We start from the raw sequence: 15946 nt of genomic DNA, 5'->3' as shown, positions 1-15946 counted from the left end.
GAACTGGATTGAATGGAAGGGGTCTGGAACCTCTAATGGTTCGCCGGTGTCTTCCAGCTTTAAGTCAGACAACTCCTGGATCAATAGTTGCTTGAATCCGGTTTGGTCCTGTGCAAGCAACTCCTGGACAGCTTTGGCAAATCCAGCTCTTATAACCCTTGAGCCGGACCTTGTGGTAGGACCTTTGCGGATGATGGGACCTCAGTCGTGGGTACTACAACATCCCCTCCCTCTTGAATAGGTTCTGTCCTCAGATTATCTCCGTCATCTGCAATATAAGGAGACAAGTCAGACACATTGAACGTTCGGGAAACTTGGAACTCACCTGGCAGCTCTAGCCGGTAGACATTGTCATTGATCCGGTCGAACACTCGGAATGGTCCGTCCCCTCGTGGAGATAATTTGCTCTTCCTCTCTTCGGGAAACCGCTCGGGCCTCATGTGGAGCCACACCCAGTCGCCTGGTTGGAAGATAACTTCTGCGCGCCCCTTGTTGAGCTTAATCCGGTTCCGTTCAGCCTTCTTCTCCAAAGTTTCCTTGACTTGCCGGTGCATGTTCTCCACAAACTCAGCCTTTTTGTTACCACTCTGGCTAACTTGCATGGCTGGGGGCAGTGCGGATAGGTCCATGGGCGTCTCTGGTCTAAAGCCATACATGATCTCAAAAGGGGAGAGATTAGTAATAGAGTGCCTTGCATGGTTATAAGCAAACTCAATGAAAGGCAAACAACTCAACCAATTTCTAAGATTCTTACCCACCGTAGCCCTCAACAACTGAGAGAGTGTACGGTTTACTACCTCGGTCTGACCATCAGTATGTGGATGGCAAGTGTTCGAGAAGAGGAGCTTGGTTCCAAGCTTTTTCCACAATGTCCTCCAGAAGTTGCTGAGGAATTTTGTGTCTCGGTCGGATACAATGGTACGAGGCACTCCATGTAAGCGCACCACTTCCTTGAAGAAGAGATCAGTGGTTTGGCTTGCATCATTGGTCTTGGAGCACGGAATGAAATGTGCCATCTTGGAAAACTTGTCCACTAGAACAAAAGTAGAATCCTTGTGTTCTATCGTGGGCAAGCCCAGCACAAAGTCCATAGACATATCCACCCATGGTGCAATAGGAATAGGTAAAGGCATGTGTAAACCATAAGGATGCGACCTGGATTTGGTTTTGAGACAGACAGTGCACTTGGCGCAAAGGCTCTCGACATAACGCCTCATCCGGGGCCAATAGACGTGGTCGGACAGGACGCTCAGGGTTTTGTCTCAACCGAAATGCCCCATCAACCCACCCCCATGAGCTTCTCGGGTCAGTAAGTCTCGCATGGAACCATGAGGGATGCACAAGCGTTTTTCCTTGAAGAGGAACCCGTCCTGCTGATAGAATGGACCCATGGCTCCCTTAGCCGTGTTACTGTAAAGCTCAGAAAAATCTAAGTCAGTTTCATAAGACATTTTAAGTTGTTCAAAACCCATGATCTTAGCCTCCATGGTGGTAATAAGTGTGTGGCGCTGGGATAGAGCATCTGCCACTACGTTGTCCTTTCCCTTCTTGTACTTGATCACATAGGGAAAAGTCTCCACAAACTCCAGCCACCTAGCATGCCTCTTCTTGAGTTTGGTCTGGCCCCTCAAATGCTTAAGAGTCTCTTGATCAATGTAAGGTCGGAGGACCTCGTTCATGAGCCTCATGAATGTGCTAGGGGCGTTGGTAAGGCCAAACGGCATCACCAGCCACTCGGACAGTCCTTGCTTGGTCTTGAAGGCGGTTTTCCACTCATCTCCTTCCTTCATGCGGACTTGATGGTACCCACTCCTGAGATCAATCTTAGAAAACACAACAGACCCACTCAGTTCATCCAACATATCATCTAATCTAGGTATAGGGTACCGATATTTGATGGTTATGTTGTTGATGGCTCGGCAGTCCACACACATGCGCCACGTTCCATCCTTCTTTGGCACTAGTAGAACCGGGACCGCACAGGGACTAAGGCTCTCGCGGATGTAGCCTTTGTCCATGAGGTCTTGGACCTGCCGCTCCAGCTCCTTAGCTTCCTTAGGGTTGACACGGTAAGCGGCTCGGTTTGATAGGGGCGCACCGGGTACAAGGTTGATCTGATCTTCTATGACACGGACAGGGGGTAAACCGGCTGGAATCTCATCAAGAAAGACATCCTTGTAACGTCCCATGAGGTCTTGTACTACATCCGGTACTTCAGGAGCCTCAAAACCAGCAAAACAGCCTTCCTTAAAGATCATTAGTAGCACCTGTGTCTCACCTTGTAATGATTTAAGCACTAGTCCGGAAGTCATGTAAAGGTTAGTGTTACTTACCTGGCCGGACTGGATCATTGCCTTCTGCATATCATGAACTTCTTGGGGGCTGAGAGGTGCTAGGCTGTGCTTCTTGTTGTTGTGGACGAAACTATAAATGTTGGTGCGTCCATGGTGAAGGGTCTCCTTGTCAAACTGCCACGGCCTTCCTAAAAGTATATGGCTGGCTTGCATGGGTACAACATAACACTTGACCTGGTCATGGTACTTGCCAATACTGAAGGACACAACAACTTGTTCGACAATCTTGAGTTCAGTCTCATCATTGAGCCATTTGAGACGGTATGGCCGGGGATGTGCAGTTTTGACGAATCCTAGCTTATCAACAAGATACTTGCTAGCCATGTTTGTAACACCCCCGGACCGTACCAGGCCGGACTAACCCGGTACGTCCCGGGAGAGCCACAAGTTTAGCTCACCGTACCGGTTCGACCAAGAATCAAGAACAAGTCAAGACTCTCGACCAATCCGTTCCAGTTTGCTATGACCTCGATGTCAAGGCCTAAGGCTTCACAACCCGTACCACAATCATCGAGTTGTGTCGACCCGGACAAGGTCTAGTATCATTTAACACACAACTACGAATATAAACATACATTTTATTAATAATAGGTAGAAAGCGTTTTACAAAACATTACAATACAAAATATCAGAGTTTGAGCTCACGGCCTAGTGCCAAAATGAAAAGAAAGTAATTATACATTCCAAAAGATAGTCCGCTTATGCTTATGCCACTTCCAATCTACACCGGCCGCTTCCTGTTCTGCTGCGCCCTAAGCTTCCTACCTACGGGCATAGTAGAAGAGGGGATGAGTAATCAGAATTACTCAGTGAGTTCCAAAAATAAACAACAACGTCCCCCTTCAGCCCATGCCCCAAACACAATCAACAATTGGTTAGTAAACAACACAGCAGAAGCAACAAACAAACAAGCAAGCAAGCAAGCAAACAAGCAATTACTAAACAAACAAATGGTCTCACCACCGAGGCCTAACTACACAAAAAGAAAGCTAGACTCGATCTACACAAACAAAAATTCAGATAAAACACATCCTGGGATCCCAACACCTCGGAGCCCTAACACATCTCCATACTGAACACTCCCGATCACAAACACAACAGTCACATGGTCGGAAAACATCATCTCCGGGAATTAGGCTTCTCCCAATCTAACCCGGGCCGCAACGTCATGCAGCGCTTGTCCATGGGCACGACCCACGTCACGTGACAAGCCATGGATAGTAGGTCACTCCACAACTAGAGAATTGGGTATCGCCCAATCTAACTCCATGGTCTCGAACACCTTCGGAGAATTAGGCTTTCCCTAATCTAACCCCGAGATGGCCCATGCTTTAGTATAGATGCCACACAAACAAGCAACAAGCGTGAGGGAGCTCCACCTCTAACCTCCACGCACATCTAGACTCAAAGCATAACAATCACTCGCCCTAGTCTAGAAAAACACACACACAAACACTACTTAGCATGAGGGAGCTTAACCTCAAACCTCGATGCACCTAAGTCTAGACTAAAACTAAATAACTAAGCGAGTGACAACTAAACAAACAACCAATCAATCACACAACATGTATGCATGCAGCACAAACTTTCCCCGGGGCCCTGCAGAAAATCGATTAACTATGCCCCGAGTCTCCGTTTAAAACCCGTTGGTCAAGCTCGAACCTGCATACAAAACACAACACAAGAAACACACAGGAAACCCACCTTGACAATGCTTCTCCAATCGGTGGTCGCCATGTCATCGTGTCTTCACTTTCTTCACCATGTCAACAACTTCTAAACCTCTTCTTCAAATGAGAAAACTCATTCCTTGATTTACTTAGACAATGGTTCTCCTTCTTCGGTTTCAAAACGTTGTTCTCCTCTTGCTCGGTTTTTATTGATTTTCTCGTACCGGCAGAAAACTGTCTTTCGACCATGACCGTTCCTCGTTTCGACCACGACTAAGGTCAAGGTCTTTGACTTTTCTACTTATGAGCAGGGTCATTACATTCTCCCCCACTCATTAGAATTCGTCCCCGAATTCTAAGGTGCTGATGACGTCGCTGCTTCATCTTCGAAGAACTCTGGATAGTTCTGACAAAATCTGTCTTCATCTTCCCATGTTATCACCAAGCGGTTTTGTCTTCCCCAAAAGACTTGGATTTTAGGAATCTCCCTATTCTTCAGCATCTTCAAACGTCGTTCCCCGATGCGTATCGGCCCTTCTGGATATGTGAGATTTGTCCTCAGCTCTGGGATTCTCTCAGGCTCGATAGAATCAGGATCTCGAATGTGCCTTCTCAGCATAGATACATGAAATACAGGGTGTAAATTCATGTCTTCTGGCAGCTCTAGCCTGTAAGCTACTTCTCCTACTCTTCCAATGATCCAGTATGGACCAATGAAACGAACTGCTAACTTCCCAACTTTGCCGAAATGATCCTTTCCTTTCTGAGCTGATACCTTGAGATAGACCATATCTCCAACTGCAAATACTACTTCTCTCCTTCTTTGATCAGAGTTCTTCTTCTGTCGATCATGTGCCTTCTTCATGTTTGCTCGGATGACTTGCAGCTTCTCCAATGTTTCTTCAATGACTCCTGGTCTGAATAATCTTCGTTCTCCAACTTCCGTCCAACATAGAGGTGTTCGACAGGGTCTTCCGTACAATGCCTCGTATGGTGACATTGCAATGCTGGCGTGGAAACTATTGTTGTAGGAAAATTCTATCAAAGGTAGATAGTTCTCCCACGTACCTGACCAATCGAGAATACACAAACGTAGCATATCCTCTATTGTCTGGATGGTCCTCTCCGTCTGCCCGTCCGTTTCTGGGTGAAATGCAGTACTGATGTGCAACTCCGTACCCAACGCTCCTTGCAATGCTCTCCAGAATGCTGCTGTAAATCTTGGATCTCGATCTGAGACAATGTTTGCTGGTACTCCGTGTAGCTTCACAATCTGATTGATGTAAAGTTCCGCCAATGTCTCTGTCTTGTCTGTGTCTCTGATTGCTAACAAATGTTCTACCTTTGTCAGCCGATCCATGATAACCCAAATTGCATTATTTGATCTTCCTCTGGCCACTGGTAATCATGTGATTAGATCCATGGACACTAAATCCCACTTCCACTCGGGAATAGGTAAGCTTTGAAGTAACCCTCCTGGCACTTGGTGTTCGGCTTTGATTTGCTGCCAAACTTGACACTGCGCTACCCATCTTGCTACTGACTTCTTCATTCCTGGCCAATCGTAATATCTCCTCATATCTCTATACATCTTGGTGCTTCCAGGATGTATACTCAAAAGTGACTGATGCGCTAACTTGAGAATTTCATCCTTGAATCCACCCTCCTTTGGCACAGTGATTCTTCCGTTGAGTACCAATGTTCCGTCTTCTGCCATATGATATCCACTAGCATTTGGCCCTCCTTGCTCTCGTAGCTGCTCCATGATGATCTTCAGGTTCTCGTCTTGCTGCTGCGCTCCTCGAATACGTTGTATCAAACTGGCTTGGTTCACGGCTTGCATTCCCAATGGTTCACTAGATTCTCCTTCCAGTGCAGCTAAAGTTACCTTCTTGAATTCGTCTGATAACTTCTCCAAATCTCGCTCTGAGTCTACTACAGCTCTTCGTCGACTCAATGCATCTGCAACCACGTTTGCTTTTCCTGGGTGATACTGAATCTGAACGTCGTAGTCCGCAATGAATTCCATCCACCGTCTTTGTCGCAAATTCAGATCCGCCTGAGTGAACAAGTATTTAAGGCTTTTGTGATCCGTAAATACCTGAACGCTTTCTCCATAAAGATACGAGCGCCATATCTTTAATGCAAAAACAACGGCCGCCATCTCCAGATCGTGTGTGGGGTAGTTCTCCTCGTGCTTCTTCAACTGTCTTGAGGCGTATGCAATGACTCTGTTTTCTTGCATTAACACACACCCTAATCCTACCCGCGATGCGTCAGTATACACAACATATGGCTTACCCGGCTGAGGTAAGGCAAGAACTGGTGCCGTAGTCAATGCCTCCTTGAGTTTGTTGAAAGCTCTCTCCGTATGCTCATCCCAAAGAAATGGGACTTCCTTTCCCGTCAATCGTGTCAAAGGTTTCGCGATTGATGAGAAAGCTTGCACGAACTTTTGGTAATAGCCTGCCAATCCGAGGAAACTTCTGATCTCCGTTACTGAGGTTGGACAAGGCCACTTCTGGATGACTTCAATCTTCTCTGGATCCACCGAAACTCCTTCCTTGGAAACTCTATGACCTAAGAAACCAATCTCGCGCTTCCAGAATCGACACTTGCTGAGCTTAGCAAACAACTTCCGGTCTCTTAGTCTCTCAAGTACCATCCTCAGATGCTCCTTGTGCTCCTCCTCGCTCCGTGAGTAGATGAGTATGTCGTCGATGAACACAATCACGAACTTGTCGAGGTAGTCGTGAAATACTTCATTCATCAACCTCATGAATACTGCTGGTGCGTTGGTTAACCCGAATGGCATTACAACGAACTCAAACTGGCCGTACCAAGTGTTGAATGCTGTCTTCATTACGTCGTTCTCTGCTATCGGAATTTGGTGATATCCCGAAGCCAAATCTATCTTCGAGAACAAACTCGCTCCTCTTAGTTGATCCAACAATTCATCGATCCTAGGTAAAGGGTACTTATCCTTGATCGTGACATTGTTGATTCCTCTGTAGTCGATGCACAATCTCATGCTGCCATCCTTCTTCTTCACAAACAAAACCGGAGCTCCCCAAGGTGAAGAACTCGGTCTGATGAAACCTTTGTCTAGTAAATCCTCCAACTGCTTCTTGAGCTCTGCTAACTCTGCTGGTGCCATGCGGTAAGGTGCCTTGGCGATAGGTGCAGCGCTCAGTTCTAAGTTGATGGTGAACGGGTTACTCCGAGGTGGTGGTAACTCCGTTAACGCCCGAAACACGTCTTCAAACTCTTGGACCACTGGAATGTCTTCCATTCTCAATTCCTTTCCTGTCTCCTCTCCGATGTACGTAAGCGATACCAAGTAGACCTCGCCGTCCACTAAGGCTCTCTCTGCTCTCATTGCTGTGACGAACGTTGCTGAGACGCTAGGCTTGATCCCATAATACGCCAATACTCCTCGATGGTCGTCTTCAAAGAAAACTCTTCCTCTTGCACAGTCCAGCCACGCCCGATGCCTTGACAGCCAATCCATTCCTAAAATAACCTCGAAACCTTCTAAGGGCATGACCACTAGGTTGGCTAAAAGGGTTGCGTGTAAAAGCACAATAGGCACATCCAACAACACCTTTTCAGCTTTCAAGGTTTCAAGGTTTGGCCTCCAGGGGTTAACACCGAGATATCAATATCACGGGTCACAAGGGTTCCTACAAATCTAGAGGCTACTACTGGGTTCACAAAATTAGGGGTGGCTCCCGAATCAAACAAAACAACAGCAGGGGTTCCACCAACCAACAATGATCCTAACAAAGATCAACACACTAGCATTCATCCAGAATGCTAACACAACAAACTACAAACTACTAACTACTCTACACAGAAATAAACACGCAAAAGAGAGTTAACACCCAAACAAACCTGTCACAGGACCTCTCGACGGTCCCGGAGCACTAGATGGAGTTTCCTCCATCTCCAAGGCATAGACTCTCCCTTCGGATGCAGGACACCCGGCTGGGTGTTCTCTGGTCGGTCGGTTTGGTTGGGTATGCGCAGACGATCCTCTTCCCTGTCCTGGACGGTTCACAATACACTCGTTGGCGAAATGACCTTTCTCTCCACAGCTGTAGCAAGTAACCGATGCCTTCCAATCCGTCTTCTCAGCCGTTGAGTTGGTGCATTCACGAGAGTAATGTCCCAACTGACCACAATTGTAGCATGTCACCTGTGCCTTCGGCTTCTTTCCATGTCGTTTGAACTGACCCTTTCTTCCTTTCTTCTGGTTGGTTCGCAACTTATCATCCTTGGACTGACTGCTCTGAGGTTTGGGGTTTGATCCAACGGTTGGTTCACGTTCAGCTGCTACCATCTCCTCCACGTTGACTGCTTTCTCTATTAACTCGAACAAACTCACAAAGTTGACGGCTTGTAGACAACTCCCGATCTCTGGCTTAAGACCTCGTAAGAACTTACGAACTAACACCGCTTGATCTCCGTCCTCCTAGTAGATGTATCGACTGAGCTTGAGAAATTCTGATTCGTACTCCCTAACACTCCTTTCACCTTGCTCCAATCGAAGAAATGCTTGCTCCATTCTATCTCTTGCTTCTGGAGGAAAATACTTCCTCTGAAATTCCTGCTTGAATGCATCCCAATCCATGTCTTCTACTCCTTGTCTTCGTGTGATACTCTCCCACCAAGACATTGCGTCTTTCTCCAAGTAATGCACAGCTACGTCTTTCTTGTACTCGTATGGACACCTGGTGGTTGAGAAGTTCTTCTCTACACGCCGTAGCCATGTATCTGCTTTAAAAGTGTCGGCTTCTCCTTCGAACTTATAGGTACCCATGTTCTTCATCGTAAGAACATACTTCCGGAAGTCTGGTTGTCGAGTTTCAGGTTGATTTGCTTCTGGACTTGGGGTAACTTTGTTGGTTAAGACTTTAGACAAAAGGTTATGTACCATAGATAAGGTTGGATCTGCTGGTCTACTTCCTTCTGCTGGAGCTGGTGCAGGTGCTTGCGTAGGTGTAGCCGGCTCTGCTGGTCTTGAGTTGATTCTAATTGATGTAGATCCTTCCGAGTTTGCATGAGATGAATGGGGTCTCTGTGGTCCAACGAATGGTTCTGATTCCACATGCTGAGAATTGGGTGGTGATACTGATAATCGCCACGCTACAGGAGATATGTTCTCCTCACTGTGAGCACGTTCAACGCCTTCCATAGGCCTTGGTCCACTGTCGCCAGTCTGGTTTGCTGAATTCGGAGCATCCCAGAAGTTGTGGTAGTTTGCGTACCTCGACCCATCCTGACCCGACGTTCCAAACGACCAGCCTGCTCCTGATCCTTGATTTGACATCTGCACGGTTTCAAGGGTTAATCCTAAAGAAAGAAAAATTCCCAAGGAACTAATCCTAAAACTACTCCCTAAAAACCCTAAGCGGAACGGACTGGTTTCCTAATGTGGCATAAGCGACTCATTTTGACTCGATAAAAACATTTGAAAAATGTTGCGGTTTATGAGCATGATCGGAAACACGCTCTGATACCACCATTTGTAACACCCCCGGACCGTACCAGGCCGGACTAACCCGGTACGTCCTGGGAGCGCCACAAGTATAGCTCACCGTACCGGTTCGACCAAGAATCAAGAACAAGTCAAGACTCTCGACCAATCCGTTCCAGTTTGCTATGACCTCGATGTCATGGCCTAAGGCTTCACAACCCGTACCACAATCATCGAGTTGTATCGACCCGGACAAGGTCTAATATCATTTAACACACAACTACGAATATAAACATACATTTTATTAATAATAGGTAGAAAGCGTTTTACAAAACATTACAATACAAAATACCAGAGTTTGAGCTCACGGCCTAGTGCCAAAATGAAAAGAAAGTAATTATACATTCCAAAAGATAGTCCGCTTATGCTTATGCCACTTCCAATCTACACCGGCCGCTTCCCGTTCTACTGCGCCCTAAGCTTCCTACCTACGGGCATAGTAGAAGAGGTGAGGGAGCTCCACCTCTAACCTCCACGCACATCTAGACTCAAAGCATAACAATCACTCGCCCTAGTCTAGACAAACACACAAACAATACTTAGCATGAGGGAGCTTAACCTCAAACCTCGATGCACCTAAGTCTAGACTAAAAATAAATAACTAAGCGAGTGACAACTAAACAAACAACCAATCAATCACACAACATGTATGCATGCAGCACACACTTTCCCCGGGGCCCTGCAGAAAATCGATTAACTATGCCCCGAGTCTCCGTTTAAGACCCATTGGTCAAGCTCGAACCTGCAAACAAAACACACACACAAGAAACCCACCTTGGCTACTGGCTACAAAGACTATCCAGCACCCCTAGCTATCTCCCCAAAAACGCTAACTAAAAACTACCCGAAAACACTCTTTTTCTCGGTTTCTCTCTCTAACTCACCACTCTCTCTCTAAGGTAAGCTCTCACGGTTTTGAATGAGAAAAATGAAAGGGAGGGGTCTGGTATTTATAGAAATGGAGGACTGAGGCTGGGCTGGACAAATGGCACACATGCATGAGGAAAAATGGACACATGTCCCACTACGAAACTTCCGTGGCAAGTAACCTTGCTTCCGGAAGGTTTTTACCTTTCTCCCCAAGTTTTCCCGTTGCTTGGTCACCAAGTCTCATCTTCTAGAAGCTTCGTAACTTGGTCGCCAAGTCTTCTTCCAGCCAATGAGAGTTTGCCACACGTATCGCTCCGTCATCCTTGCCACGCGTATCGCTCCGTCACTCCTCTGAATCCAATCGGTGGTCGCCATGTCATCGCGTCTTCACTTTCTTTGCCATGTCAACAACTTCTAAACCTCTTCTTCAAATGAGAAAACTTATTCCTTGATTTACTTAGACAATGCTTCTCCTTCTTCGGTTTCAAAACGTCGATCTCCTCTTGCTCGGTTTTTATCGATTTTCTCGTACCGGCAGAAAACTGTCTTTTGACCATGACCGTTCCTCGTTTCGACCACGACTAAGGTCAAGGTCTTTGACTTTTCTACTTATGAGCAGGGTCATTACAACGTTAGTACAAGATCCGCCATCAATGATCAAGCTACATACCTTGTGATCAACACTACATCTGTTGTGAAAGATGTTCTCCCGTTAGATGGTCTCTGGATCAAAGAGGGTGCTAAGAGCTCTCCGGGTCACTAGCAGCTCGCCTGTCTCTGGGTAGTCGGTTACTTCCTCATCAGAGAGCACTGCCGCGGCCTCTGCCTCATCTTGGGATTAATACTCGCCATCCCCCTTTAGGACCATCACTCGTTTTTTTGTCAATCCCAGGCATAGTGGCCCTTGCCCTGACACTTATAACAAATGATGTCACGAGTACGCAAAGTTTGGGCTTGAGTCTTACCCTGCTCCGGTTTGTATGCATTGGACGAGTCAGCCTGGTTTGTCTTGAATCAGCTCTCAATCTCAATCGCCTTGCCCTTGTCGCCTTGCTTTGAGCCCGGTTGAGTCCATGCAGGCTTGCTGCGGCTGGTGCTGGCCGTCTTGCGCTTGATGTGCTGCTCGGCTTGCGTAGCAAAGTGCAGTAGGTCGTTGAAGTCTTCATACTGTTGTCTCTCCACCTTGCGGGCAATGCGGTCTTGCAGCCCTTCCAGGAACTGGGACATCATCGTCTCTTCGGGCTCGTCGGTCTCAAGCTTATTCCTAAGTGCCTCAAACTCCTCAAAGTATTCCTCCACAGTCTTAGTTCCCTGCGTAAGTTTACGAAAACGTTTTAGCACATCACGCTGGTAGTAAGATGGAATGTACCTCGCGCGAAGCTTGGTCCGCATCCTGGTCCAATTACGCGCTCTCCACACTGGCCCGGACTTGGCGACGTCTCGATCCCACCATGAAAGAGCATTGTCCGTCAGCTGGGCTGCTGCTAGGGCAATCTTCCTCGCCTCGCTATATTATTAATAGTCGAAGATGTACTCCATTAGCTTCTCCCACACGATGTAGGCCTCCGGATCAACCTTGCCGGCAAATGTTGGGGGAAGAAGCTTAAGCGCCTTGCCTCCTAACCATGGCTCTTCCTCCTCTCGGTCTCGACCTCCTCTATGGTCGCGGCCTCCTCCTACTTGGGCCCGGAGTCCTCGCGCGTTCCTCCTCCCTCCCCGGTTCGGCCTCTCCTCGTCCTGACTGCGCGTATCATCAGTACTGTCCGCGTCCGAGTCAGTGTCATGCGGATCCGGCTGATTCCTTCCGGGTGGTCGAGGTCCGTTGGGCCTGCCTCCCTGCCGTAGCTGAGCAAGCTCGGCGGTGATAGCCCTAAGACTCGCCCTCAGCTCTTCATTGTCAGCTAGGAGCTGAGCGTTTATGGCCGCTTGGTCTTGACCTACATCTCCCATAGTTTCTGAAAAAGATACTCAAAGAAAAGATCAAAGGCAAGAGGGTTTAAATAGAGGCTTGGGTCGGATACTAGAGTATCGACCAAGACAAAGAGTAAATGCAAAATTTAAAGATGAAAATCGAATCAAGATTGAAAAAGGAAAGTGGGAATATTTTTTTTGATTTTCGAAAGCTTGGAAGGAAAGCAAAACTATTTGATTTTTTTTTTAAATGCAAAAATCGAAAACTTGGAGAACAATCAAAAAATTTCAAAATATGGAAAGTAAATATTTTTTTTTTGAAGTGCAACGGCTAGGGTTCAGAAAGAACTGAGTTTCACAGGAAACTTCAGCTCTGATACCAAAATGTTGTAGGCACAGGACGGATGGTCGGATTGGACGGACGGACGGACAGTCGGATGGCCGTTCCGCGGTTCAGTTAGCCTTGGCTCGGATGGACGGTACCGGCCAGGTCGTCTCTTGTTTGGGATTGTACCTGAAACAGATATGAACTTTTATGATTTTTCAATAGAAACAAGAAGAGAAACCGAGAGACTAATGGATGAATGATAAATAAGCAAGATATGATTCTTTTGGGTTTTATAGAATCGATGAATGAAATCTAGAACAAAAGATAGAGAAAAGAGAAGTTTGGCGGATGGAATCTGTTGCTGGACGTGTGTCTCTCTCAACAAGATGCCAAGGACGGATGGAAGGATAGATATGGATCCGGCTCTTGCTGGATGTATGTCTCTCTCAAGATTCGGACAAGGAATGGAATGGATCGAAGGACTCCACAAAGAACAATGGATCGGTTCTTTGATATGTCAGACGGCTTCTCTCAATGGTTTCACACAACTGAAAGACTTAGGGTTTCTTTGCTAAAGCAAAAACGATTTCATAAAAAGACTTAGCCGAAAATTGGCAACTACAAAGGTTTAAATAGGTGTTCCTCAATGGACTTTAAAAGATAAAAAGGCCTAGACAAATGGCCAAAGTCTTAACCGAAATAAATTAAAGAAAAACAATAGACTGGTCGCGGTTTGAGATGTCCGGATCAGAACTCATAGTATGCTTGCATGTTGCCACATTAAAACCTTTCGGGAAAACCCAGTGGGACAAAACCCGATAAGGAAAAAGAGTACAACACATACTACTCCTTCTGATGGTCGGCTATATCTCTGAACCAGAAGCAATTTGGTTGGATGGATTGAGTATGAAGGTGGAAATGATCAGGCCGGCTTCATTCTGGCCGATGGAGGAGAACTGTCTTGAATGGAAGGGCTCTGGAACCTCTAATGGTTCGCTGGTGTCTTCCAGCTTTAAGTCAGACAACTCCTGGATCAATAGTTGCTTGAATTCGGTTTGTTCCTGTGCAAGCAACTCCTGGACAGCTTTGGCAAATCCAGCTCTTATAACCCTTGAGCCGGACCTTGTGGTAGGACCTTTGCGGATGATGGGAACCTCAGTCGTGGGTACTACAACACCTAAGACTGGCTGGTACGTTTCCTAGATCCATGGCCGTCCCAACGATCTTATTCAGGATCGGGGATGCGACATGGGCTGTCTGTTCAGTACACAAAGGCGTCCATGGGTTTCCGCCAGCACACAAAGGATGTCCGTGGCAGTCTGTCAGCACACACAGGACGTCCGTGGCTGTCCATCAGTACATATATCAGCACGCTGGTCCTTGGACTCAGCACGCTGGCCCTTCAGGTGGACTGTTTGGGTGATTTTGGCCCACGTGGGCTGTCTGTTCAATACACACAGGACGTCCGTGGGTGTCCGCCAGCACACACAGGACGTCCGTGCTGTCTGTGGCTGTCCGTCAGCACACACAGGAGGTCCGTGGCTGTCTATCATTACACATATCAGCACGCTGGTCCTTGGACTCAGCAGGCTGGCCCCTCCCGTGGACTGTTCGGGTGATTTTGGCCCAGGTGGGCTGTCTGTTCAGTACACACATGACGTCTGTGGGTGTCTGTCAGCACACACAGGACGTCTGTGTGTGTCCGTCAGCACACACAGGACGTCCGTGGCTGTCCGTGTGTGCCCTTGTGTGTCCGTCAGCACACATGACGTCTGTGGCTATCCATCAGTACACATATCAGCACGTTGGTCCTTCGACTCAGCACGCTGACCCTTCCCGTGGACTGTCCGGGTGATTTTGGCCCACATAGGCTGTCTGGTCAGTACACACAGGACGTCCGTGGGTGTCCGCCAGTACACACATGACGTCCTTGGCTGTCTGTGTGTGTCCGTGTGTGTCCGTCTGTGTCCGTCAGCACACACAGGACGTCCGTGTCTGTCCATCAGTACACATATCAGCACGTTGGTCCATGGACTCAGCACGCTGGCCCTTCCCGTGGACAGTTTGGGTTATTTTGGCCCACGTGGGCTGTCTGTTCAGTACACATTGGACGTCCGTGGGTGTCCGCGAGCACACACAGGACGTCTGTGGCTCACAGTGGCTGTCCATCAGCACACACACGACGTCCGTGGCTGTCTATGTGTGTTCGTATGTGTCCGTCAGCACACACAGTACGTCTGTGGGTGTCTGTCAGCACACACAGGACGTCCGTGTGTGTCCGTCAGCACACCCATGATGCCGTGGCTGTCCATGTGTGTCCGTGTGTGTCCGTCAGCACACACAGGACGTCTGTGGCTGTCCATCAGTACACATATCAGCACGTTGGTCCTTGGACTCAGCACGCTGGCCCATCCCGTGGACTGTTTGGGTGATTTTGGCCCGCGTGGGCTGTCTGTTCAGTACACACATGACATCCGTGGGTGTCCGCCAGCACACACTGAACGTCTGTGGCTGTCAGTGGCTGTCCCTCAGCACACACAGGACATCCGTGGCTGTCTGTGTTTGTCTGTGTGTGTCTGTCAGCACACACAGGACGTATGTGGCTCTCCATCAGTACACATATCAGCACGCTGGTCCTTGGACTGAGCACGCTGGCCCTTCCCGTGGACTGTTCGGGTGATTTTGGCCCACGTGGGCTGTCTAATCAGTAAATGCAGAACGTCCGTGGGTGATCGTCAGCACACACAAGAAGATACGGACGGACGGACGGACGGTCGGTCGGATGGCCGTTCCGCGGTTCAGCTAGCCTTGGCTCGGATGGACGGTACCGGCCAGGTCGTCTCTTGTTTGGGATTGTACCTGAAACAGATATGAACTTTTATGAGTTTTCAATAGAAACAAGAAGAGAAACCGAGAGACTAATGGATGAATGATAAATAAGCAAGATATGATTCTTTTGGGTTTTATAGAATCGATGAATGAAATCTAGAACAAAAGATAGAGAAAAGAGAAGTTTGGCGGATGGAATCTGTTGCTGGACGTGTGTCTCTCTCAACAAGATGCCAAGGACGGATGGAAGGATAGATATGGATCCGGCTCTTGCTGGACGTATGTCTCTCTCAAGATTCGGACAAGGAATGGAATGGATCGAAGGACTCCACAAAGAACAATGGATCGGTTCTTTGATATGTCAGACGGCTGCTCTCAATGGTTTCACACAACTGAAAGACTTAGGGTTTCTTTGCTAAAGCAAAAACGATTTCATAAAAAGACT

Source organism: Brassica napus, unplaced genomic scaffold (genome assembly GCF_020379485.1).
Source record: "Brassica napus cultivar Da-Ae unplaced genomic scaffold, Da-Ae ScsIHWf_257;HRSCAF=429, whole genome shotgun sequence".
In the NCBI taxonomy this organism is placed as follows: domain Eukaryota; kingdom Viridiplantae; phylum Streptophyta; class Magnoliopsida; order Brassicales; family Brassicaceae; genus Brassica; species Brassica napus.
The sequence above is the reverse complement of the archived record's forward strand: the minus strand, read 5'-3'. Positions refer to the sequence as shown.